The sequence below is a fragment of the Phalacrocorax carbo genome, chromosome 7, assembly GCF_963921805.1.
Source record: "Phalacrocorax carbo chromosome 7, bPhaCar2.1, whole genome shotgun sequence".
NCBI classification, from domain to species: Eukaryota; Metazoa; Chordata; class Aves; order Suliformes; family Phalacrocoracidae; genus Phalacrocorax; species Phalacrocorax carbo.
This window is the reverse complement of record NC_087519.1, coordinates 24,538,999-24,562,457: the sequence shown is the minus strand read 5'-3', so window position 1 is coordinate 24,562,457 and position 23,459 is coordinate 24,538,999. Positions and strand designations below refer to the sequence as shown.

At 52.9% G+C, this 23,459-nt stretch overlaps 3 non-coding genes across 3 annotated transcripts; all 3 read left to right on the top strand.

The window, feature by feature from the left end:
- The first annotated feature begins 5,022 nt into the window (after positions 1-5,022).
- TRNAG-UCC (transfer RNA glycine (anticodon UCC)) lies at positions 5,023-5,094 on the top strand. Its single transcript has one exon. It is a non-coding gene; the product is annotated as a tRNA-Gly (tRNA).
- An 873-nt stretch (positions 5,095-5,967) lies between these two features.
- Positions 5,968-6,050, top strand: TRNAL-CAG (transfer RNA leucine (anticodon CAG)). The gene has a single exon. It is a non-coding gene; the product is annotated as a tRNA-Leu (tRNA).
- Positions 6,051-22,761: 16,711 nt separating this feature from the next.
- On the top strand, positions 22,762-22,833 carry TRNAM-CAU (transfer RNA methionine (anticodon CAU)). The gene has a single exon. It is a non-coding gene; the product is annotated as a tRNA-Met (tRNA).
- The last annotated feature ends 626 nt before the right edge of the window (positions 22,834-23,459 follow it).

The following is a 23,459-nucleotide window of genomic DNA, read 5'->3' as shown; positions in this document are numbered from 1 at the left end:
TGCACCTCACAGAGGAATTCATGGCCCAGCGATCGGTGGTTCGATGCTTGCACTTGTGGCCTTTGCCGCTGCCTCCCTACACACCCGTGTTGGATAGCTGCCAATCTGCCCATGTAGGTCATTGCCTCTTCCTTTTCTCACCTTGTAGCTCATACTAAGCAGCCATTAACCAGATATCCTTCCCCATCGGTGGCAGGCCTAGCCAAGCTCCTGACCCTGCCGAACGAGGCAACCAAGAGAGAGGGCAGGGGATGAGGTTCAACAGAGGGAAGAGCTGGCAGGAGGACCCAAAGCAGCTTGCTGTGTGTTACACGAGCTGGACTGCCTTCCATGTGTGCTAGGAGAGTCCTGGCTGAATTCAAACCCTGGTCCTTTCTTCCAGGATACGTTGTCCCCTTCTGTCCTAAAGTGGCCTCTCCCTCAGAGAGAACAAGGTGTTCTCTTTCAGGGCTGCTCCAGAGTCAGGTACATTTTACTGTAAGCCTAAGGGAGCTTTCCCTCGTGCCCTGGCACCACCACACTCCCTGCCCAAGAAGGGTCCAAGCACGCAGCAGGGAAAAGCTGCACCGGTGCTGTCCTCCTTCTGCCAAGGTTTGAGTCTCTGTGTTGAGAGCAGGGCCCTTGCTCCCAGCACTCAGACGGGGGTAAACACATTCGGAGGGACGGTCCTTTCCCATGCAGATGCTGTGCCGCTACAGAAGGAGGGATGTCCCTTCTGTGGCTGAGACAGCATTTCTCCAAGCAATGGCGGGTGTTCCTGGGGCTCTGCCAGTCTCACCCAGCACTTGAGGAGCAAGGGTTCTGGGCCAGTGTGTTGCGTGGGCCAGTGCAGGCAGCGTCCTTGCTCAGGGCGTTTTCTCCTTGGCTTCCGTCCTGGCAGCACTGCTCACTGGAGCTGCCAAGGTCTCCAGCCCATTTGCTTCCCCAAGGTCGTGGCAAATGTTCCTTCCACTGTAGCCTCTGATGCTGCTCCTCCCTGGGGGACGCTGCAGGGGGGACGCTTTGTGCTGAGGACCCAAGGCTTGCTTAGCTGGGAGCAGAAAAGGTGCCATTTCTGTGCCTCCCTGAACCCTGCGGACGTGTTACTTCTTGTCTGTTGTGTCGCTGCATTTTCTCCTTCTCATTAAAGGCTTTGAGTTGGATAGTGGGAGGCTCGTGATCGTTTGTTCTCCGTCACTTAGCACCTGCTCTGTAAGGAAGAGCAATTGGCCTCTGCCCTGAGCTTACTGCTGGCTGACGGTGGAGCTCCGTGAACTGACACCAATAAGAAGCAAGCAGGCAAGAGAAATACTGAAAAGCCTCAGATAAATGGAGCATGCCTCTGTGACCTGGTGATCGCAGCCCTGTGATATCTCTCAGGGTCAGCCCCAAGTCCCACCACTGAAAGCATCCAAGAGCCGATTGCATTTCTTCTGCCAGTGCACCCAGTGCGTCTTGCACGTATGCTCAGGAAGCAGTGACTTTTCACTGCCTGCCCTGAGTACTCCCTCTCAGAGGACAGAAGGAGGCTTATGAGCTGGGCTGAGAATGACAACACTTCCTGCGGTGGCAGGAGAAAATGGACATATGTGCTCAGCTGAGTTGTGGAGGGCGCCTTCAGAAAGGGGCAGGGACAAGTTGCCTTTCCGAGGCTCAATCTCAGCCGGAATCCTGGCATTTGGAAGTCAGGTTTTATACCTCCTTTCCTTTTCCTCATGCACCTTGATACCCACAGGTGTTTGGGAGGAAAAAGCACCTAAGCTGCTCAGCAGTAAAGCAAGGCCTCCCACATGTAAGCGCGCAGCCAAGCACAAAGCTAGATCTGGGTGTCCCCGTTTAGTCTCCCAGATGAGGCATTACTCTCCTCAGCGTTGCACCACCAAAACCTCTCAGCAGTTGTTGCTGTTCGAAGTGCATGAACTCTGGGGCCTGTGTGCATTTTCCCCTGCCTGAACGCTGTTGCTTCTGCTTTCTCTTTTGGTCTCATCTGCTCCCAGCAGCCAGGGCAAAGTGCCCTTCCTCTGCAGGAGACCTGGACATCTGCATGCCAAGGGCCCTTACAGGGACTCCATGGGCGCCATTGTGTGGCTGATTCCCATTTCCGCACAGCTAGGGGATCTGTCGGCCCTGCCAAAGGGACACCGATGTGACTAAGGACTTGGCTCCTCCGTCTTACAAGGACAGGCTGGGAGACCTAGGTTTGGAGAAGGGAAGGCTGAGGATGCTGGAGAGTGGACAGGTGGATTAAAGAAGAGAGGGCCATCTTCTTGTCAGTGGTGCCCAGTGAGAGGGCAAGAGGCAATTGATGCGGGTGGAAACACAAGAAGTGCCACACATAGTAGGCCTGTTTTACTGTGAGGGTGGTCAAAGACCAGTGTCCCACTTGCTCAGATGTCAGTGTCAACACAGACCTTTAGACAGGTCCTCTCAACGGTTGTTTGTAAACTTCATATGAAAAACAGCCACTGCAATTCTCTGTTCCATTGGTGTTGTGGGAGTAAACTCCAGCGAATGTGTATGGAGTGGAAAGGAGGGAAGTGCTGGTTTTCAGCGCTGGAGGTAGGCAGTGTGACTTCCGGATGGGGTTAGGGTGGGCATTTCAGCAGGGAACAGAGCATGCGCACTCATGATCTCCCTCCTCCTAACTCCACCTACCTGTAGCGCTGCTGATGACAGAGTGGGAGTCTGTAAATACTGTGCTAACACAAACGTTCCCTACAACCCCAAGGCACAGAACAGTTTTTGACTGTCAGCACAAAGAAGGATGTTGTCTTGTTACTTTAAGGAAACTTGAGAAGCTTTCTCCCCTTCAGCTGGAGAGTCTAGTTGGGAGAAGCTCCTTGTGTTTCCCTGGCCCACAGGATGTAACTTGCAAGAGAAAGGAGGGTGTCTCAGTTCCTAGTTACCAGGAACACGGTTACACCCAACTCCAGTAAACGTCAGGACGTCTCCGCAATGCCAGAGCCTGGACAGTATAGTTCAGGGAGGTCCTCTGCCTGGTTGCTGCCTTTCTGGACCATGGATGGGACAGGGAACCAGGAAACACATGCCCAGAAAAGAAGGACTCAGCCCTGCCACCTTGTTGCTTCTTCCCTCACCAAGAGGCTCTACCAGCTCAGGCTGCCCAGAGCCTCCCTGGGACCCCTTTCAGTGCTGAAGACAGGGCACCACCCAGTCCAGCTGGTCCAGCCCTGCCCTGGGGTGACTGGGAGCCACCTCCACCTCCAGCAGTATTGCAAGACAGGCACCACTCAAGGCACTGAGAGGAGGGGATGGGGTTTCTCTGGCTCTCTAGCAGGCTGCGTGGGGGCAGGGGCAGCCCTTGGCCGCAAGGGAGCAGCAAGGTCAGGGCTGTGCCAGGAGGGAGGACAAGACGGGAGTTGTGGGGAGCGCAGCACAGCAGGGCCAGGGCAAGGCCCGCGCAGCAGGTGTGAAAGGCATGCTGCTAGCCGCCATACAGCTTGCTTAGAGCAACAAACACCGCCTACGACTAAAAGCTTTACCTCAGGGTCAACGTGACCTGAAGACCCAACCTAAACCGGCTCTCTCGGGCTGAGAATGCAGGTGATACAGATGCTACAGATAAGAACACAGACGGTAAAGCAATAGGAGATTGGTCTTTCGAAAAAAAAACCAGGTATATAACCATGGCCAGAACAGCAATGTGCCTGAATCTAGTATGAAACCCCTCCACCTGCATGGGACATTGGTTTAGAACAATGAAGATTAACATCCCACTGACCTTATGTCCACAACAGCTGCGCGGCACAAGCACATAATGATTTGACGAGGAACAGTAACTGCTTAGCCCACCCTGTAACATGAGTACCTCGACTGGTCAACAGAACTGTATTGTTAACATATACAAACCCTGCTTTCCTCTATAGCTGCCTCTGCAGGTGATGGGCCATCCACAGGAATATAGGTTGTGCTAGGTGCCTGTGTTCATCCCAGAGAGGATAGCACTGCATGGTGTATCTTCTTGTACGTGAAGACTTCTTGGTCCAAAGGAAGTGGGCGGCTCATCAGAGGGAGAACTGAGCACATGCTGGGGTGACAGTATCAGAAATGACCACCAGCCACTCACAAAGCAATAGGAGAGCCCATGGGGAGCGACGCTGTCAAAAGTTGCCCCTTCCCTCCGTTTACCGCATGGGGGCTTCCTCACCTGACGTGCTTCTGGGTACGCTGGTAGGGTTGGCTGGTCCTGGCAGCCAACCGCAGGTCTGCCTGAGAGCAGGCGGGTGAGAGTGGGTGGCCCCTCTGTCAAAACATGTTCCAGACAGGGCAGAAAACACCAGAGAGAGGGAGGAGGAAGGAAGAAAAAGAGTGGGAAAGAGCAGAGGGAAAATGCATCCCTCTTGGGCAGGTAGAGGAGTGTGGTGTGAAGGAGCAAAGCTGAGCCTGGGACGGGGGAGAGGAGAAGCACTGTTTTCTGTTTGCCTTTTTGTTTCTCACTAAGTGAATCTGTTTTTCAATGGCAAACATTTAATTTTCCCCAAGTCAAGCCTGCTTTGCCCGCAACAGTTTTTGCTAAGCCACGTCCCTGTGTTTATCTTGAGCCAGGAGATTTCTTATACTGTTTTCAGTGCTCTGCATGCCCTGAGGGTGGGGAAAGGAGTGAGCAGCTGGGTGGGTGTTTGGCTGTGCTTAAACCACCACAGGTACATAGACACAAACGCACATACGCTTGCACAGTACATGCACAGCTGGCACACATACGAGCGCAGGTGGGGAGCGGCACCGTTACCAGCACGCAGCAGCTTGAGTTTCCCTAGCCAACATCTCACACAGAGAGAGAAGGGCACACACGTCCCAGCAGCCTGAGGATGTGTGTGTGGGCAGGGGGCTGGAAGGAGGAGGCCGGCCAGTCTGTGGAGGGGAAGAGCAGGCCACAGGCCAGTTTGTGAGCTGGGAGAGCGGGAGGCAGGTGAGATTGGGAAGTGGAGGAGCAGGAGGGAGACCAGGCTCGGCTTGGCTCGGCTCGGCTCGGCTCAGCTCGGCTCGTCTCTGGAGGAGCAGGAGACAGCAGTGAGGACAGGTGCGTTGGTGGTATAGTGGTGAGCATAGCTGCCTTCCAAGCAGTTGACCCGGGTTCGATTCCTGGCCAACGCAGACAAGCTTTTCTTCAGCCTGGCTCCACAGTGCTCTTGCCTTGCCTGCTCCTAAAGCACCCAAGGGCTTCCCTTACAATTTCAGCTCCCATAGGGTGGTCGAGCCACTCCCCTTGACTCCCCCTGCAGCCCAGATGCCTCATGGCCAGGCCGCTGGGCACCTCCTAGCCCAGCAGACACAGGCCTGGCTTTTAGCGAGGCCAGCCTTGGCAAAAGAACTTGACTTGGGAGGGCTGCTTTGACCACAGGGAGGTTTAGCTCAGTCATTGCACAGCACTTGGTGCATCTCCCGTCCTTTTGCCCTCACTCTCCAGCCCCTTTCCCACACACTGACTCCTTGAGACCGGCACAGCATTCCCTCAGGGGTTGGTGTGGCAGAGTCCTCCTTGCCCAGCCTTCCCGCCTCCGAGCAGGGAAGAAGGGAGCACGCTTCTTGCCCCAGGAACCATCCACGAGGCAGCACTGCGCGCCAAGTGCTCTTGGCTTGCCATATGGTGAGGCTCTGGAGGGAGTGGAGGAAGTCACGGGTAAGGTAGACCTGTGCCTGGAGCCCCCTCGACAGGATGTTGTTGGCATGTGCAGAGCCATAAGTTGCTGATGGTTCCTTTGGTTGCTCTGGTGAAGCGTTGCCTTGGCCTTTGCGAGACATGTTGGAAGTGTGCTGCCACTGTGCTGGGTACTCCTGTTCCGTGTGGTCTGCAGTGCGTGTAGGAGGTGCGGTCGCCTGTCCGCAGCCCTTGTTGGGAGCCGGGCAAGGGTGCTCCCAGGAGCCAGGTCTCCCTGCAGCAGTGCCAGGAGGAGGCTGGCTGAGCTGGGCTGGCTCTGGCAGCTGCAGGGGGAGGAGTTGCAGCAGCAGCAGCAATCTGAGTCGTGGGTCAGGATGGCCGAGCGGTCTAAGGCGCTGCATTCAGGTTGCAGTCTCCCTGGGAGACGTGGGTTCGAGTCCCACTCCTGACAGGCTCTTCTCTCTTGGTGGCCTCCTTCATAGCTTGACTCCCTTCCCCTCCTAAGTGGGGGCTTCTTGGCCCTCTGGGAGGGCTCTGCTCAGCCTGCTGACCATGTCTTGCTGCATGACCCAGCTCCTGTGGAGGGAGCAAACGGGTGTTCCCTAGGCAGAGCAGAGCTGAGCCACCACCAGTAGCAGCTGGGTAGGCCTACCTAGAACAGAAACATGGAGGGAAGTCCCCTAGGCAAGTTTGCTTTTCTGCCCTTCCCTTCCCTAACAAACTCACATTCTGCATGCATGCCTCTCCCCTAAAATGGGGACCTTTGGACATTCTTCAGACATTGACATGCTAAATCCTCTCTCCCTGCTTCTGCTTTACCCTCAACAACCCTTCTGGTTGGAAGGCACTTCAGGGAGTCAGAGAGTGCGTCCTCCTGCTTCAGGCAGGCTCACACGTTGCCCGTCCAGGTCATAAAATACCTTGAGGACGGGCGTTTCACAGCCTCTCTGGACCCCGTGCTTAGGCACCCTCAGGGTGGCCATTTTTGTTCGTCTAGGAAGTCACAAAACGCCTGCTTAATTTCTGACCAGTGCCTCTCATCCTCCAGACATCACAGCAAACTCCTTGCAGGCACCGGGAGGCTCCTATTAGGTCATAGAATCATAGAATCATAGAATTGTTAAGATTGGAAAAGACCCTTAAGATCATCGAGACCAACCGCCAAGTCCACCACTAAAACATATCCTCAAGCACCACATCGACCCTTCTTTTAAATGCCTCCAGGGATGGAGGCTCCACCACCTCCCTGGACAGCCTGTTCCAATGCCTAACTAACCTTTCCATGAAGAAGCCCTCAGCCGGAAAGACCTTGGGAGGGAAGGACCAAGGACTTGCGTGGCCTCCTGTGTGGGTCAGCCCAGCTGAGCTGCAGCTCCCAGGTGCTGGGAGGTCTCTGGCTGCACATTGAAGCCTGCAAAGGGTCACAAAGTGTCCTCCCTGCAGCGTCCCCCAGGGAGGAGCAGCATCAGAGGCTACAGTGGAAGGAACGTTTGCCACGACCTTGGGGAAGCAAATGGGCTGGAGACCTTGGCAGCTCCAGTGAGCAGTGCTGCCAGGACGGAAGCCAAGGAGATAACTTCCGCTCTGAATGCAACCTGCCGTTTGGCATCTTAGGCTTGCACATGACAGCATGGCCTAACCTGTGGGTTCAGAAGTACCAGCCGGCAGCCCAGTGCTTCAGGCAGGCCGAAGGTACCAGGACGTTGTGTCCTTCATCTCCCAGGGCTAAGAATGAGATCTGGCAGAGGGTCTCTGTGTGTGTTTCCTGCCGTCTGAGTGCTGGGAGCAAGGGCCCTGCTCTCAACACAGAGACTCAAACCTTGGCAGAAGGAGGACAGCACCGGTGCAGCTTTTCCCTGCTGCGTGCTTGGACCCTTCTTGGGCAGGGAGTATGGTGGTGCCAGGGCACGACGGAAAGCTCCCTCAGGCTCACAGAGAAATGCACCTGAGTCTGGGGCAGCCTTGGGAGAGAACACCTTGTTCTCACTGAGGGCGAGGCCCTTTAAGTGGGTTAGTGTCATACAGATTGTCTTAGTCGCTTGCCCCTCTTCATGGGGGGCTTGTCCAGAAATCGTGGTGAAATCCAACCATGAAGGGCACCTTGAGTCAGCTCTCAAGGCCTTTCATTACAGGCATTCAGGCAAACCCTGAGTGACTTTCCCCCACAGGTCATCGTAGACACACAGAAGGCTGTGGGTAAGTTCAGGCAGAACATCAAGACTGCACGTCCCGTGTGGGAGAAGAGACGCACGTCTCCAGGGATGTGGCAAAGCTCAGCGGTGAGGAAAGGCCATTGTGGGCTGGAGGGAAGATCCCTGTGGGCAGCAGTGATGACCGTGAGGACCTTGCTTACGCTCATCATGCTCTACCACGGCCTGGTTTTGTCATCAGAGGGATGCTCATGTCCTTCTGTGAAAGAGACCGTCACCCAAATTGACCTGTTTTGCTCAGCAAGAGTATCCCAGAGGCCAAAGGCCTGGCTGGCCTGCTTCTGAGGAGAGGCTCAGGGCAGGGAGCCAAAAGCTCACGGCCCTTACTCCTGGGTCAGGCATGGGGTGGCCCATTCCATGCATTTCAAATGTCAAAGGGACATCGGATCAGTCTCCCGGAGCACCTGGGAGTCACCGTGATGTGGGAGAGTTGGGAAAAACCCTGAACGCCATGCAAGCATGAGTCACCCTGCTATGGACTTCAGTGGACACAGTGCCCTGGCCTCAGGCGTGCCAGGGATACCAGAGCTCACAGCCTCATTCCTCCCAAAGTGCAGCTTCCCTCAAGGGCATTTCTACGCATTGTAGCATCATTCCTGAAACAACTGCTGCTTCTATGGAATTTCATACCGCTGCTGTCTTCCAAGCACCAGTGCTGGCACCCTCACTACCATGTCCTGGTGGCCCACTTTTGGGCCTAGTAGGTTCAGCTGTGAGAGCCCCTAGCTGGTATGGTGGAGACCAGACCTCAAGCCCCTGCTCAGGTGAAAGTGTACCTGAGAAGAAGAACAATTGAGAGTGGCCTCTTCCAGAAGTCCTCTTTGTCTGAGTGCTTCACGAGCTTTCAGCAGGAAAACGGCATGGGTATCTGCAAGTTTGTCAGGCACAACTTGCCCTTAGGGAAGCCGTGTTGGCTGTCACCAATCACCTCGCTCTTTTCCATGTGCTTGCACCTTAGCATAGTTTCCAGGAGGATCTGCTCCATGATCTTGCTGGGCACAGAGGTGAGACTGACCAGCCTGCAGTTCCTCAGGTCTTACTGTTCTCCCTTCATAAAAATGGGGGTTATGTTTCCCCTTTTCCAGTCGCTGGGAATTTCACCGGCTTGCCACAATGTCGTGGTTCAGCCTCAGTCGGCAACTAGACACCACGCAGCTGCTCGCTCACTCCCCCCACCCCTGTGGGATGGGGGAAGAGAATCAGAAGAGCAAAAGAACTTGTGGGTTGAGATAAGCACAGTTTAATAATGACAACAAAAATTATAATAATAATGATTATGATAATTATAACAAAAATGTCACCTCCTCCTCTGGTGATATTCCAAAGTCGTTGCCTTCTGGCCAGTCCATGATCACTTCCAAGATTCCTGGGCGAGTGGGGTTTCCCACTCGGGCCTGCTGGGTGATCGGTGGAACCCATTTACTCCATGTAGCATCAGTTGCATGGTGCATAGAGGGGATGTTTCCTTTGAACATCCAGCCCAGCACTGGCAGTTGGGGTGCCAGGAGCAGCTGTGCGTCAGTACCAACCACTTTGAAGCAGCTCGAATCTCTTTTTCACTTGGAGTATAGCAGGCTTCGGACCCTCTGTATTGCCGACTCTAAAACCCTAGGGGTCGACCTCAGGTCTCCCCTGGCGCTTTCTGCCCCGGCTGCAGTGTAGAGCACATTCTTTACATCTTGTCCTGCCCGGACTGGCCCAAGAGCTACTGCATGAACTATTTCTCGTTTAATCTGTTCAAAGGCTTGTTGTTGCTCAGGGCCCCATTTGAAATCAGTATTCTTCTGGGTCACTTGATAGAGAGGGCTTATGATCAGACTGGAATGTGGAATATGCATTCTCCAAAAACCCACAACGCCCAAGAAAGCTCGTGTTTCCTTTTTGCTAGTTGGTGGAGACGGGGCTGCTATTTTGTTGATCACATCAATTGGGATCTGACGATGTCCCTCCTGCCATTTGATTCCTAAGAGCTGGATGTCTTCTGCAGGTCCTTTAACTTTACTTTGTTTTATGGCAAAACCGGCCTTCATAAGGATTTGGACTGTTTTCTTCCCTTTCTCAAAAACTTCTGCTGCTGTATTGCCCCACACGATGCTGTCAGCAATGTATTGTAGGTGTTCGGGAGCTCCACCTTGTTCCACAGTATTATAGATCAGTCCATGGCAAATAGTAGGACTGTGTTTGCACCCCTGGGGCAGTCGATTCCAGGTGTCCTGGACGCCCCTCCAAGTGAAAGCAAACTGTGGCCTGCACTCTGCTGCCAGAGGGATTGAGAAGAATGCATTAGCGATATCAGTTGTGGCATACCACTTGGCTGCCTTGGACTCCAGTTCGTATTGAAGTTCTAGCATTTCCGGCATGGCCGCAGTCAACAATGGAGTGACTTCGTTCAGGCCACGATAGTCTACTGTTAGCCTCCACTCTCCGTTAGATTTCCACGCTGGCCAGATGGGACTGTTAAAGGGTGAGTGGGTCTTGCTGATGACTCATTGGCTCTCCAGTTGGTGAATGAGCTTATGGATGGGGATCAGAGAGTCTCGGTTGGTGCGATATTGCCGTCAATGCGCTGTTGTGTCAGCGATCGGCACCAGTTGTTCTCTGACCCTCAGCAACCCCACAACAGAAGGGTCCTTCCAGAGACCGGGCAAGGTAGACAGCTGTTTACTTTCCTCCGTCTCCAAGGCAGCTACACCAAAAGCCCACTTGTACCCTTTTGGGTTCTTGAAATACCCTCTCCTGATGGAGTCTAAGCCAAGGATGCAGGGAGCCTCTGGGCCAGTCACAATGGGGTGCTTTTGCCACTCATTCCTGGTTAGGCTCACTTCGGCCTCCAATACAGTTAGCTCTTGGGATCCCCCTGTCACTCCAGCAGTGCTGATGGGTTCTGCCCCTATCTAGTTTGATGGCATTAAGGTGCACTGTGCACCGGTGTCCACTAAAGCTTTATACTCCTGTGGGTGGGACATGCCAGGCCATTGGATACACACAGTCCAGTAAACCCAGTTATCCCTTTCCTCCACCCAGCTGGAGGCAGGGCCCCTCTATTCCCGATCATAGTATTCATCAATCACTCCTTGTAAATACGAATCACAAGTGTCTCTATTACACTTAGAAATAAAATCTGCGTTTCTACTCCTCTGTCTGGGGACTTGCTCGCTGGAAACTGGAGCAGCAGCTTTCCTGGAGAGACCCCCCTGAGTGATTGTTCTTCCTTGCAGCTCATGCACCTGTGCCTCTAGGGTCGAGGTAGGTTTTCCATCCCACTTATTCATGTCCTCTCCATGTTCATGCAGGTAGAACCATAGGGTGCCCTGTCCTCTGTATCCTTTCTCTTGAGCAAAGGGACGCTTAACCCTAATGGCTGAGATACTGGCCCCTGCAGGTGGGGAGTAGGATGTATCTTCTTTGAATTGCTGGAACTCCCGGGACAGTTTCTCAACAGCAGAGACGAGCGAGGAAGAGAGATTTGCTTCATACTCCTGGAGTTTATCAATCGTGTCCACCACCGTTAGTGTCTCGTCATCTTTGCAGGACATTACTGCCAATGATTTCCCATGTGTTGATGCTGCACTCTGTACAGACTTCTGCCACATGGGTTGTGTGCACTCAGCTTCATCTGGATCTTTGGGTGCCTGTTGATCGTCCAGGTCACCATAAATCACCTCAAGCATGGCTAGTTCCCTCAGGTACTGGATACCTTTCTCCATGGACATCCATTTTCCTAGGCAAAATACAATATCTTCTTTGAAGGGGTACCTTTCTCTCACACCTGACAGGAGTCGCCTCCAGAGGCCAAGGGATTGTGTTCCTTTTCCAATTGCTTTATCAATGTCCCCTTCTCTAGAGAGGGATCCCAGTTGTTTGGCTTCCTTCCCCTCTAATTCCAGGCTACTGGCCCCATTATCCCAGCATCGGAGCAGCCAGGTGATAACGTGCTCTGCTGAACGACAGCCGAAATCTTTTTTCGTATATCCTGCAACTCACTCAAGGATAGGGATCGGGTAGTTTCCGTTTCTTGTACACATTCTTCCTCTTCCTCCTCCTCTTCTTGTGATGGCCCTGGTTCTTCATAATCTCTTTCTAAATGAGTTGACTTTCTCTTCCCAGGTTTCTTCTTGAGTATAGGGGCGACTGATACTGGCATGGGTTGGTCCTCTAATTTAGCTGCAACGCTTGTCACCAGGGTTTGAGTAGCTGCAGTGCCTGTTGTGGGGGTTTGAGTGGCCACAGTGCTTGTCACTGGGGTTGGAGTAGCTGCAGTGTCTGTCACGGGGGTTTGAGTGGCCACAGTGCTTGTCGCTTTCCTTGTCTTTGCCTTTTTAGATCCAGAGGCCTTCTCTTCCCCTTGTGGGTACTGAGTAGTGTTAAATAGGGCTCGATGGGCATGGGCCAGGCCCCAGCACATTGCAGTGATTTGTGTCTCTCTGGAATTGCCTGCGTGACAGCATACTTCCTCCAAATATTCTACTATTTTTTCAGGATTCTGCGCTTGTTCAGGGGTAAAGTCCCACAACACTGGGGGTGCCCACCGTCTTAGGCGTTTGCCCGTACTATCCCACATACCCTGCCACGTATAGCTATCGAGCCTTGGGGCAGACCTCTGGGTGATATTCTTAAATTGCTTATTAACCTTAGACAGAACTGACACCGTCTGCCAAAGCAATACCAACAGATGGATCTTAACTACCCAAGGATGTTCAAGATACTGAAAAGTTGTTGTAATGAAGGAGAGGACATTTTATAAGATGGTAGCCAAGGTGCCATTCTGTATTTCCTCCATAAAACACCTCTCAGACGAGGAGGTATAATTGCTAATGGTCTCCATGAGGTGGTAGCTGAAGTACAGTAATGGCTTCCATGCAAGACCTAAATGACCGATAACGGTCAAGGCCAGTGCTTTAATAACAAATCTCCTAGGCAAAACATCTCTAATCACTGCAGAGCACAGCAAACTACAAAAAACAACAGCAATTTTTAACGTGTACTTTACAATCAGCATGGTATAGACTGGACAAACTAATATTGAGAACAGATGGATCAGTGCTGTGACCAGCAACTGTTATTATCTCAAACCCTTCGTGCCCCACCTTGGGCGCCAAACTGGACTGTCGTTGTTCAGCCTCAGTCGGCAACTAGACACCACGCATCCGCTCGCGCACTCCCCCACCCCTGTGGGATAGGGAAGAGAATTGGAAGAGAAAAAGAACTTGTGGGTTGAGATAAGCACAGTTTAATGATTACCAAAAAAATCCAGTAATTATAAAAAGAATTATTATGATAATAATGACAATAATGATAATATAATAAAATGGAAAAAGGAAGGGGAAAAAAGGGAAAAAAAAACCAACCCAGAAACAGGAACGATACAACCAGACACCACCCACTGCCCGATGCTGCCCGTCCCTGAGCCGTGATTGCTTCCCTCCTCCCCCAGCCACCTCCACCCAGTTAACATACTGGGCATGATGTTACATGATATGGACTATCCCTTTGATCAGTTTGAATCCGCTCTCTTAGCTGTGCCCCCTCCCCTCTTGGCTTCTTGTGTACCGGGCAGAGCATGAGAGGCTAGAAAAGTCCTTGACTAGTACAAGCACTACCCGGCAACAACGGAAACTTCCGTGTGTTATCTCAACATTGTTTTCATACGACGTCCAAGGTACAGCACTATGCCAGCTGCAGTGAAGAAAATTAACTCTATCCCAGCTAAAACCATGACACACAACTTGTCAGATTTGACGGATAGTGGCTTAGCAACTCCATCTGCCAGTTCCTTCAAGACCCTCAGATGCACCTCATCAGGTCCCATGGACTCGTGCGCCTTCAGGTTCCTTAGATGGTCTCGAACCTCATCTTCTCCTACGGTGGGTGGTACTTCATTCTCTCAGTCCCTGCCTTTGGGTTCTGTGGATTGGGCGGCGTGCCTAGAGCACTTGCTGGTGAAGACGGAGGCAAAAATGTTGTTGTTGAGTACCTCCATCTTCTACATGTCGGTTGTAGCCAGGTCTCCCGTTTTGTTCATCGGGGGGTACAGTTTCTTTCCTCTTCCTATGCACCTGAAGAATCCCTTCTTGTTATTTTGCACATCCCTAGCCAAGGTCAGTTCCAGCTGTGCCTTGGCTTTCCTGATCCCCTCCTTGCACTCCCGGGCCATATCCCTGTAATCTCCCCGGGATGTGCATCGCTGCCTCCACTGCCTGTGCCTTTTGGTTTTGTGTTTCAGTTTGGCTAAGAGGTCTTGACTTAGCCAAGCTGGCCTCCTGCCTCCCCTGCCTTCCTTTTTGCACATTGGGATTGAGAGCTCTAGTGCCCTGAGAAAAATGGCTTTCAATATCTCTCAGCTCTCGTTTCCTCCTTTATCTCTGAGGGCAGTTTCCCAAGGGGTCCCAAGCACTAGCACCCCAAAATGCCAAAAGCTTGACTTTCTGAGCTTTAGGGTCCTGACTCTACTTTTTACACACCCTGTATCCCTCAAGATTGAGAATTCCACCAGGGTATGATCGCTGCAGCCCAGGCTACCTCCAGTCTCGACCTCTCCAATAAGTTCTTCCGCACTAGTAAACAACAGGTCCAGCAGGGCCTCTCCTCTGGCCAGGCTCTCCCTCACCTGTACTAGGAAGTTGTCCTCAACACTCTCCAGTAGTTTCCCGGACTGCTTGCAGTTTGCCGTGCCACTTTCCCAGCAGAAGTCTGGGAGCTTGAAGTCCCCTCTCAGGAGGAGGGCTTGAGAGCTTGATGCTTCCTAACATCAGAATGATTTGTCTGTGTCCCAGCTTCATAAGGCCAATATACTTGGAGGTCTCAGGCTAGTGCGCAAGGAGATTTTAAGTGGGTTTGTGTCACGTGGATTGCCTTTGTCACGTTGCCCCTCTTCATGGTGAGCATGGCCACCGGTCACGGTGAAATTGAGCCATAAAGGACACCTCAGGTCAGCTGGCAGGTGCTTTCAGTGAAGGCATTCAGGCTAAGCCTGAGAGACATTTTTTCCCCGCGGGTCATTGTAGACACACAGGAGACAGTGGGTAAGTTCAGGCAGAACATCAAGGCTACACAATCCCACATGGGAGAAGAGACTCATCTCTCCAGGGATGTGGCAAAGCTCAATGGCAAGGGAAGACTGTTGTGGGCTGGAGGGAAGACCCCTGCAGGCAGGAGTGATGGCCATGAGGACCTTGCTTATGCTCATCAGGCTCTACCATGGCCCAGTTTTATGATCAAAGGCATGCCCGCGTCCTTCCCTGAAAGAGAAACACACCCAAATTGACCTGTTTTGCTCAGCAAGGTCATCCCAGAGGCCAAAGGCATGGATGGACTGCTTTTGAGGAGAGGCTCAGAGCAGGGAGCTAAAAGCTCACGGCCCTTTTTCCTGGGTCAGGTATTGGGTGGCCCATTCCATGCATTTCAAGTGTCAAAGGGACGTTGCATCAGCCTCCCAGAACACTTAGAAGTCATCATGATGTGGAAGAGATGGGAAAAACCCTGAACTCTGGGAAACATGAGCCACCCTGCTGTAGGCTTACGTAGACACGGTACTTGGGCCTCAGGCATATCCACGGGATAAATGGGATACACGGGAGAGCAAAGTTCTGCTCTCCTCAAAGTCATTCCCACACATGGTAGCACCATTCCTGAAACAACTGCTGCTTCTGTGCAATCCTGTGCTGCCGCTGCCTTCCAAGACATTGCCTTTTGGTGGCTGCTCAAAGGCAGCCATTGCACCCCAGGAAGACAAAGTTTTGAAGGGACCTCTGATGGTCCTCTGCTCTGATCCACCGCTCCAAGCAGACCAAACTTCCCAGGTGCCTCAGCAGGCTCAGCAGGTACCTCCAGGCCTGGTCCTCTTGACATCGAAACACTGCCACTGTCAGAGAGGTCACTGTCTCTCAGGCACCCCTTCCTGCTCTGCGCCATGCCCCCCGTCACTTCTTTGCCCAGAAAGACAGCTGGCATTAGCCTTGTTGCAACTTGCGAGGGTTGCCTCTTGCCCCTTGGCAGTGCACTTCTCAGGAGAGTCTGGCTCCATACTTTCCATAACCTCCTGTAGCTCACACACACAGCAGTTCCATCCCCTCCTCCCCACCATGCTCATCTCCACCAGGCTCCACAAACCTAGTGCCCTCGGCCTCACCCCATACGTCATGTGCTCCGGTCCCTACGTTCTGCCTGGTCCTCTGCCAGGATCTCTCTCCATGAGAGATCATCACCAGCTCTCTTGTCCCTGGGGACACAAAATGGGGCACACCAACCCCAGTCTGGCCTCTGCAGTGCCAAGGGAAGGGCAACAATCCTTCCCCTCAGCCCTCATCGATGAGCCTGAGTTCAAAAGGACCTTTCAAGATGACCCCCTCAACCATGTATCCACCAAACAGCAGTGGATGGAGTGCCAGTGAAACCAAAACGTGCTCTCAGTCGCAGTCAAATGATTGCCATTAAAACAGCCTGGACGGTACCAGAATTTTTGGAGGAATGAGGCTGTGAGCTCTGGTATCCCTGGCATGCCTGAGGCCCAAGTACCATCTCCACTGAAGTGGTGACTTGTGTTTGCATGGAATTCAGGGTTTTTCCCAACTCTTCCACATCATGATGACTCCCAAGTGTTCCGGGAGGCTGACCCGATGTCCCTTTGCAATTTGAAATGCATGGAATGGGCCACTCCATCCCTGACCCAGGAAAAAGGGCCGTGAGCTTTTAGCTCCCTGCCCTGAGCCTCTCCACAGAAGCACGCCCTCCAGGCCTTTGGTCTCTGGGGTGTCCTTGCTGGGCAAAACACGTCAATTTTGTTGTGTTTCTCTTTCAGAGAAGGGTGCAGCCATCTGTTTGATCACCCTCCTATGCCTTGATTTTCTTTTGTCCAACAGGTTCTCCACGTCCCAAGATGAGCCCACACCCATGGTTGGAAGAAGAGTGAAAGCCTTGTCAAGTCTTCAAGCAGCATAGCTATGGAGATCTCAGGGAGAGATTGCTTGAGAGAGACCTGCCTGACCCTCTGGTCTACTCTGCATTGTTATATATCTGTCTTCATTCCCTGGGCTCAAAAGAGAAGACAAAACCAGGATGTGGTAGAGCCTGATGACTGTAAGCAAGGTCCTCGTGGCCCTCGTCCTGCCCACAAGGGTCTTCCCTCCAGCACACAATGATCTTTCCTTGTTGTTCAGCTTTGACACATCCCTGGAGACATAAGTCTCTTCTCCCACCATCTTCTGTGAAGCTATGATGACCCCCGCTGGGAGGGAGGTGTCTCCCATGGTTAGCCTGAGTCTGTGCACTGAGAGGACTTGAGAGGTGAATTGAGGTGCCCCTAACAGCTGAAGTTCACCATGACTGGTCAGCAAGCTCACCATGAAGAAGGCCATGTAACGAGCGTGACCCAGGTGGTGGAAAGCCACTTGAAGTCTCTGCACAGCTAGCCTGAGACCTCCAAGGCAATTGGTCTTATCCGGCTGGGACACAAATTAATTATATTGATGTTAGATGGTATGAAGTGGGAGCAAAACATTTCAGGTGAAAGAGGCAAGGGCTTAATCACCAGCGAGGCCTCAGCAAGCGGCAACTACTAGGTGTTCAGATGCTTCATGAGCAAGGAATGTCTGTGGCCCCTTGGGGCTCTGGGACACAGCATAAAAGCCTGTGCTGCTCCAGGCTCTGCATCCTCCTCTCTTGCCTCCCTTTCCTCCAGGAACGAGGTAAGCCTGAGTCCGCTCCATCTCTCTCCCTGTGGGCTGAACTGCTCTCACGGTGGCTACTCAGGCTGATGCATGGGCCTGCCTTAGCTTGGCCCTGCAGTAGAGCCGTTGAAGGGCTGCCACCTCTCTCCCTTTTGATGGCGGTGGCTGGGGAGAGCTGGGAAGAGGGGGCTTCTTTCAAGCCGAAGGGGAAAAACGGAGCTCAGCTTCAGGGAGGTCTGCCCACCACAGTTCCCACCTTTAGCAGAGGGTCTCTAACCAAACGGCCAAGTGCATCCAGTGCCGCCTTCTATGCCGCAACGTTTGTTCTGGAGATGGGGTATGATCAGCCTTTCCCCAGGTGCTTTATACCCACTATGCTGGATCCTATTCCAAAAGTGGGTCAGCCTTCCTGTGCTGTGCAACTCAGAGGGCAGGATGAGGGCTGTGGGAGCTGCAGGTGCAGTGCATGTCTTTAAGAGGTGATTTCTGAGGCACCTGTTCACTCTAGCATATATGTGCTGGGATCGTTGCATCAACCTTCACCCGTGCTATTGCAGCGGTAATGGCAGCAGTACGTCCTGGTGGAATCAGCAGCCAGTTAGGCACAGCTTTGCTCTCGGTCCTCCAAGTCTAGCCCTCAGGTCACATGTCATGCCTGTCCTGCGTGTGTGTTAGCAAGATCAGCTGCAGGCCCTTTCTGGACATGGAGCTAGAAATGGAGACGGAGGGGAGTAAAGCGCATCCGCAGAGAGATCTGAGTGAAGGATAGACAGGCTGACTTTGGGGTCTGTGTTTGTGCTCTCTATTTCAGCTTTGACCCCCTCGCCGAGAGATGTCTTGCTTCAGGCCCTGTCTCCCACCACCCTGCGGCGCCTCTGGCCCAACCCCACTTGCAAGCAGCTGCAATGAGCCCTGTGTCGCCCGCTGCGCTGACTCAACGGTGGCCATCCAGGCCTCCCCGGTGGTGGTGACCCTGCCGGGCCCCATCCTCACCTCTTTCCCTCAGAGCACAGCTGTGGGATCCTCTCTGTCAGCTGCTGTTGGCAGCTCCCTCAGCGCCGCAGGGGTTCCCATCTCTTCTGGGGGCTCCCTTGGTCTGGGGGGGTCAGGACTGTGTCTGCACCCCCCCCGCTGCTCTCTGAACTGCTGAAGCTGGCAAATCATCCCCTTTGGAGCAGGAAGGAAGACAGGGACCCTGCAGCAGCAGGAGCGTGGCCATTGTTTCCAGAAGAGCTGGGTGTCCTCATCCCAGCTGGCAGGAGGGACCTGTGCCCACTGCTCCTCGCTGCACAGCAGGCTCCTCCGTGCCTCCTCTGGCTCTGCTTTGCTCTGAGCTCCTCGAGAAAGGGCTCGCTCTCTTCTGCTTTGCTGAACCTCCTGATGATGGGGTGAGGGTGCCGGAGTTTGGGACTGCTCTTCATGTGCTGGGATAGCCAGCAGATAGAGCTGAAAGGGGAAAGGGAAGCACTTTGTTTGGAGCTTGTCCCTGGGGAAACGGGTTGTTTTCTGTGCCTCCCTGAACCTTGTAGACGTGTTTCTTGGTCTCTGTTGTGTGCCACTGCATTTTCTCCTTCTCATTAAAACCTTTGTGCAGCACAGCTGGAGTCTCGTGGTTGGTTCTTGTCCTCCTAACTCAGTTAGCCATCTGCTCTGCAAGAGTGTTGGCCTTTGTCCTGAGCTTACCGCCATTTGGGGGTGGAGCACCCAGAACTGATTGACACCACAGCACCAAAAAGAAGCAAGCAGGCAAGAGAAATACTGAAAAGCCTCAGACCTTGTCATCACAGCCCTGTGATATCTCTCAGGGTCAGCCCCAAGTCCCACCACTGAAAGCATCCAAGAGCCGATTGCATTTCTTCTGCCAGTGCACGCAGTGCGTCTTGCACGTATGCTCAGGAAGCAGTGACTTTTCACTGCCTGCCCTGAGTACTCCCTCTCAGAGGACAGAAGGAGGCTTACAAGCTGGGCTGAGAATGACAACAGTTCCTGCGATGGCAGGAGAAAATGGACATATGTGCTCAGCTGGGTTGTGGAGAGCGCCTTCATAAACAGGCAAGGACAAGTTGCCTTTCCGAGGCTCAATCTCAGCCGGAATCCTGGCATTTGGAAGTCAGGTTTTATACCTCCTTTCCTTTTCCTCATGCACCTTGATACCCACAGGTGTTTGGGAGGAAAAAGCACCTAAGCTGCTCAGCAGTAAAGCAAGGCCTCCCACATGTAAGCGCACAGCCAAGCACAAAGGAATATCGAGTGCCGCTGTTCCGTCTCCCACATGAGGCAATTCTCTCCTCAACACTGCACCAACAAAACCTCTCAGCAGTCGTTGTTGTCCGAGGTGCCTGAACTTTGGGGCAGGTGCACATCTTCCCCTGCCTGAATGCTGTTGCTTCTGCTTTCTCTCTTTGCCCAATCTGTTCCCGGCAGCTGGTGGAAAGACTTCTGCAAAGTGCCCTTCCTCTGCAGGACACCTGGACGTCTGCATGCCAGGTGCCCTTATAGGGACTCCACTGGTGTCACCGTGTGGCTGATTCCCACTTCTGCACAGGTAGGGCCCCCGTCAGCCCTGCCAAAGGGACGCTGATGTGATTAAAGTCTTGGCTCATCTGCCATACAAGCCCAGGCTGGGAGATCTGGGTTTGCTTAGCCTGTGGAAGGGAAGGTCAAGGGGGCACCTTATGCATGTCTCCACACACTTGGGGCGGGACAGCGGGCAGGCAGAGTAAAGAAGAGAGGGCCATCTTCTTGTCAGATGTGCCCAGTGGGATGGCAAGAAGCAATGGATGCGGGTGGAAATACAAGAAATGCCACACAGAGTAACCCTTTTTTACCCTGTTGAGGGTGGTGAAAGACCAGCGTCCCAGTCGGTCCAATGTGACTGTTAATAGAGACCTTTTGATAGGTCTGCTCAACTGTTGTCTGCAAACTTCCTATGAAAACCATCCATTGCAATACTCTCTTTCACTGGTGTTGTGGGAGTAAACTCCAGGGAATGGGCACGGAGTGGAGAGGAGGAAAGCGCTGGTTTTCAGCTCTGGACATGGGCAGTGTGACTTCAAGATGGGGTTAGGGTGGGCATTTCAGTAGGGGGCAGAGCAATCACAATCCCCCTCTTTGTAACTCCACCGACTTGTAGCGTTGCTGATGACAGAGCGGGAGTGTGTGAATACTGTGCCACCCTAAACCCTCCGTACAAGCCCACTGCCCAGAACAGTTCTTGACTGTCAGCACATCAAAGAGTTTTGCTTCTTCTGCTTTAGGCAGCCCTGGAACCGGAGACTTGAGAAGCTTTGTCCCCATCAGGTAGAGGGTGGAGTTGTGAGAGGCTCCTTGTGTTTCCCTTGGCCCACAGGCCAAAAGTTGCAAGAGAAATAAGGGTGCCTCAGTCCTTACTGACCAGGAACATGGTTACACCCAACTCCAGGAAACTTCAGGATGTCTCTGCAATGTTGGAGCCTGGACAGGGTACGTCAGCATCCCCAGGGTGACTTCCGATAAGACAGACAGGCCTTTGAGCCATTACATAAAGAGCAGGCCTCCTCCCACCCCTTCCCCACATTGCGTACCTGGCCTTAGGTGGTCAAGAGTGACCACCACCTAGGCATTATTCACCTTCTTTTGTACCCTGCCACAGCAGCATGCTTTTCCTGCCAGTTGCAGCTAGCAGCACCAGCAGTTGCAAGACAAAAATGCCTCTCTCCTGGCTCCAGTACCAGCACCGCAGTCAGAAGCCCAGCCTGCAGCCCTCCCAGCAGAGAGAAAGCACTGATCTCAGCTGGTCTCAAGTCTGCGGGGAAGTGAGGGGAGTGGCTTAAACCCTCAGGGGAAAGCTGGGTGGTATTTGAGCAGGAGAGGCTACCTGCGGAAGACATAAGGCATCCTGGAGCCAGGCTGAAGAGACATTTGTCAGCATTGGCCAGGAATCAAAGACGGATCAACTGCTTGGAAGGCAGCTAGGCTCATCACTATTCCACCAATGCACGTGTGGGCAGTGCTGCCTCCTGCTCCTCCACTTTACAGGCTGCCCGGCCTTCTCCTTCCAGCCCCTCGCACATCCACTTCCTCAGCCCGGTGCTCTTGCTCAGCCACTAACTTCAGCTGCAACCACCTCTGCTCTGCATGCAGGCAGGCCCTGCCACATGCACCGCCTCCACCCTGGCCCCTTAAAGCCACTTTCCCAATATTCCTGCTCCAGAGTCAAAAGGGAATCAGAGCTACTTTCATCTAGCGACGGAAATTATTACTTTTGCAGGTTGCTTGGCTTGTTGGTCCCTGATCAGGATTTGGACATCCCTTGCCAGTGCTGGCAAAAAGGTCTAGACACATCTATTCCTCCAAAGCAAAACGCCCCGCACCACCCGCCACAACAGAGCATTCAATAACTGAATTCATAACAAATAGAATAAAGATCTTCTAATATGGGAATGCAGTTCTGGGTGCAGTTTAGCCGACCAGAACTGTAGGTGTCATTGAGCTGTCCATGCCGCCATGGCTTAAAGGGTTACCTGGACTGTGGCTGTGTACAGGTTGTGACTGCATGTTTTTAGGATTCCATAATACACAAGGTCATGGAGGCTTTATCCTTGAAATTTCTGTACTTTATTACAGATTACCACAAATACCACAAATATCACCACTAGGAAGCATACCTATGATTAATAAAGCAAACATATATATCTCCATCTGTTACAATTTATTGTCAGCAATCAATAATAATGGCAATAAATAATAGCATCAATCAGTAACAGCAACACTTAATAGCAGCAGTCATTAATAACAGCAACAAATGTATATGTAATATTACAAAGTACTACAAGTTTATAGTTAGTGAAGCGTATTTTATCAATAATAGACCGGCATATATACTTATGATAGATCACTTACATGCACTTACATGGTACCAAGAGCATCAAACCAGTCCCAGAGGGGGACAAAAGTGTCCCAGAGAGCAGTACAAACTGATCTCAGAACTGGATCCAACCATCTCAGTAATGAGGGGACAAACCATACTGACCCAGCGGTGGGTCTAGAGGGGGACCAAATCAAATAACAGAGTCTCACTTCAAAAACGATGTACAACATGGAGTCTGGGGTAAGACAGATGTCCCTGGCGAGGGTCTAAAATCTTGCAGAAAGTTCCTGCAGAGACCTCAACCTGTTTAGGAAAAGTACGTTCAGAGCACAGGTAGGAACAAGGGAAAAGGGGCATGAGCGCAAGCGCAGGTGCTGGCAGTGCCCATAAGCCCGATGCTTACGGGCTGTGGGAGGGCCCAGCTGAGGTGCCGGGGGGAGCAGAGTGGCGCAGCGGAAGCGTGCTGGGCCCATAACCCAGAGGTCGATGGATCGAAACCATCCTCTGCTAGTCAATGCTTGCTTGCTTTTTTTCTTCCCTTGGCATCAGCCACTGCCTCTCCCTTGCCTCTTTCACCAAGTTTTAACCTGCACTGCTGCGCTCCTGCTCTCTGGGCACCCATGGCCATGGCTCTCACGCTCCCTCAGCCCCTTCTCTCTGCCACCGCCACCTTCTTTCCCCTTTGCTTTCCTCGCAGCCACCACTCCCAAAGTGACCCTCAGCAAGGCAGACGGGTGGCTGTGGAGCAGCAGGCAGAGCACAGGCACACAGCTCTCCCCACAAGGCAGCGGGTGTCCTGGGGACAAAGCTCTTTCTCCCTTCCCATCAGGCAGCTCAGTCCCCAGCTTCCCAGCCACAAGCAGGGACTTCCAGGGCTCTGCAGCTAGGGGGGAGCACAAGCCCAGTACTAGTTTGGGAGCCACCAGTGTGATTGACTTTACCACCTGGGGGCTTCCTCCATCCTAGTCTGTTTGCTGCTGTGCCCACTTGTAGGTGCAGCCGGGAGCAGGGCTGGGCAGGGATTCCCAATGGGCACTGTGTTGGCTATATGTGGCTAGGTGTTGGCGGTGGAGGGGAGAGGGCGTGCTGCAGGGTGGCCTCTGTGAGACGAGCCGAGGGGGCTTGCCCCGCACCAC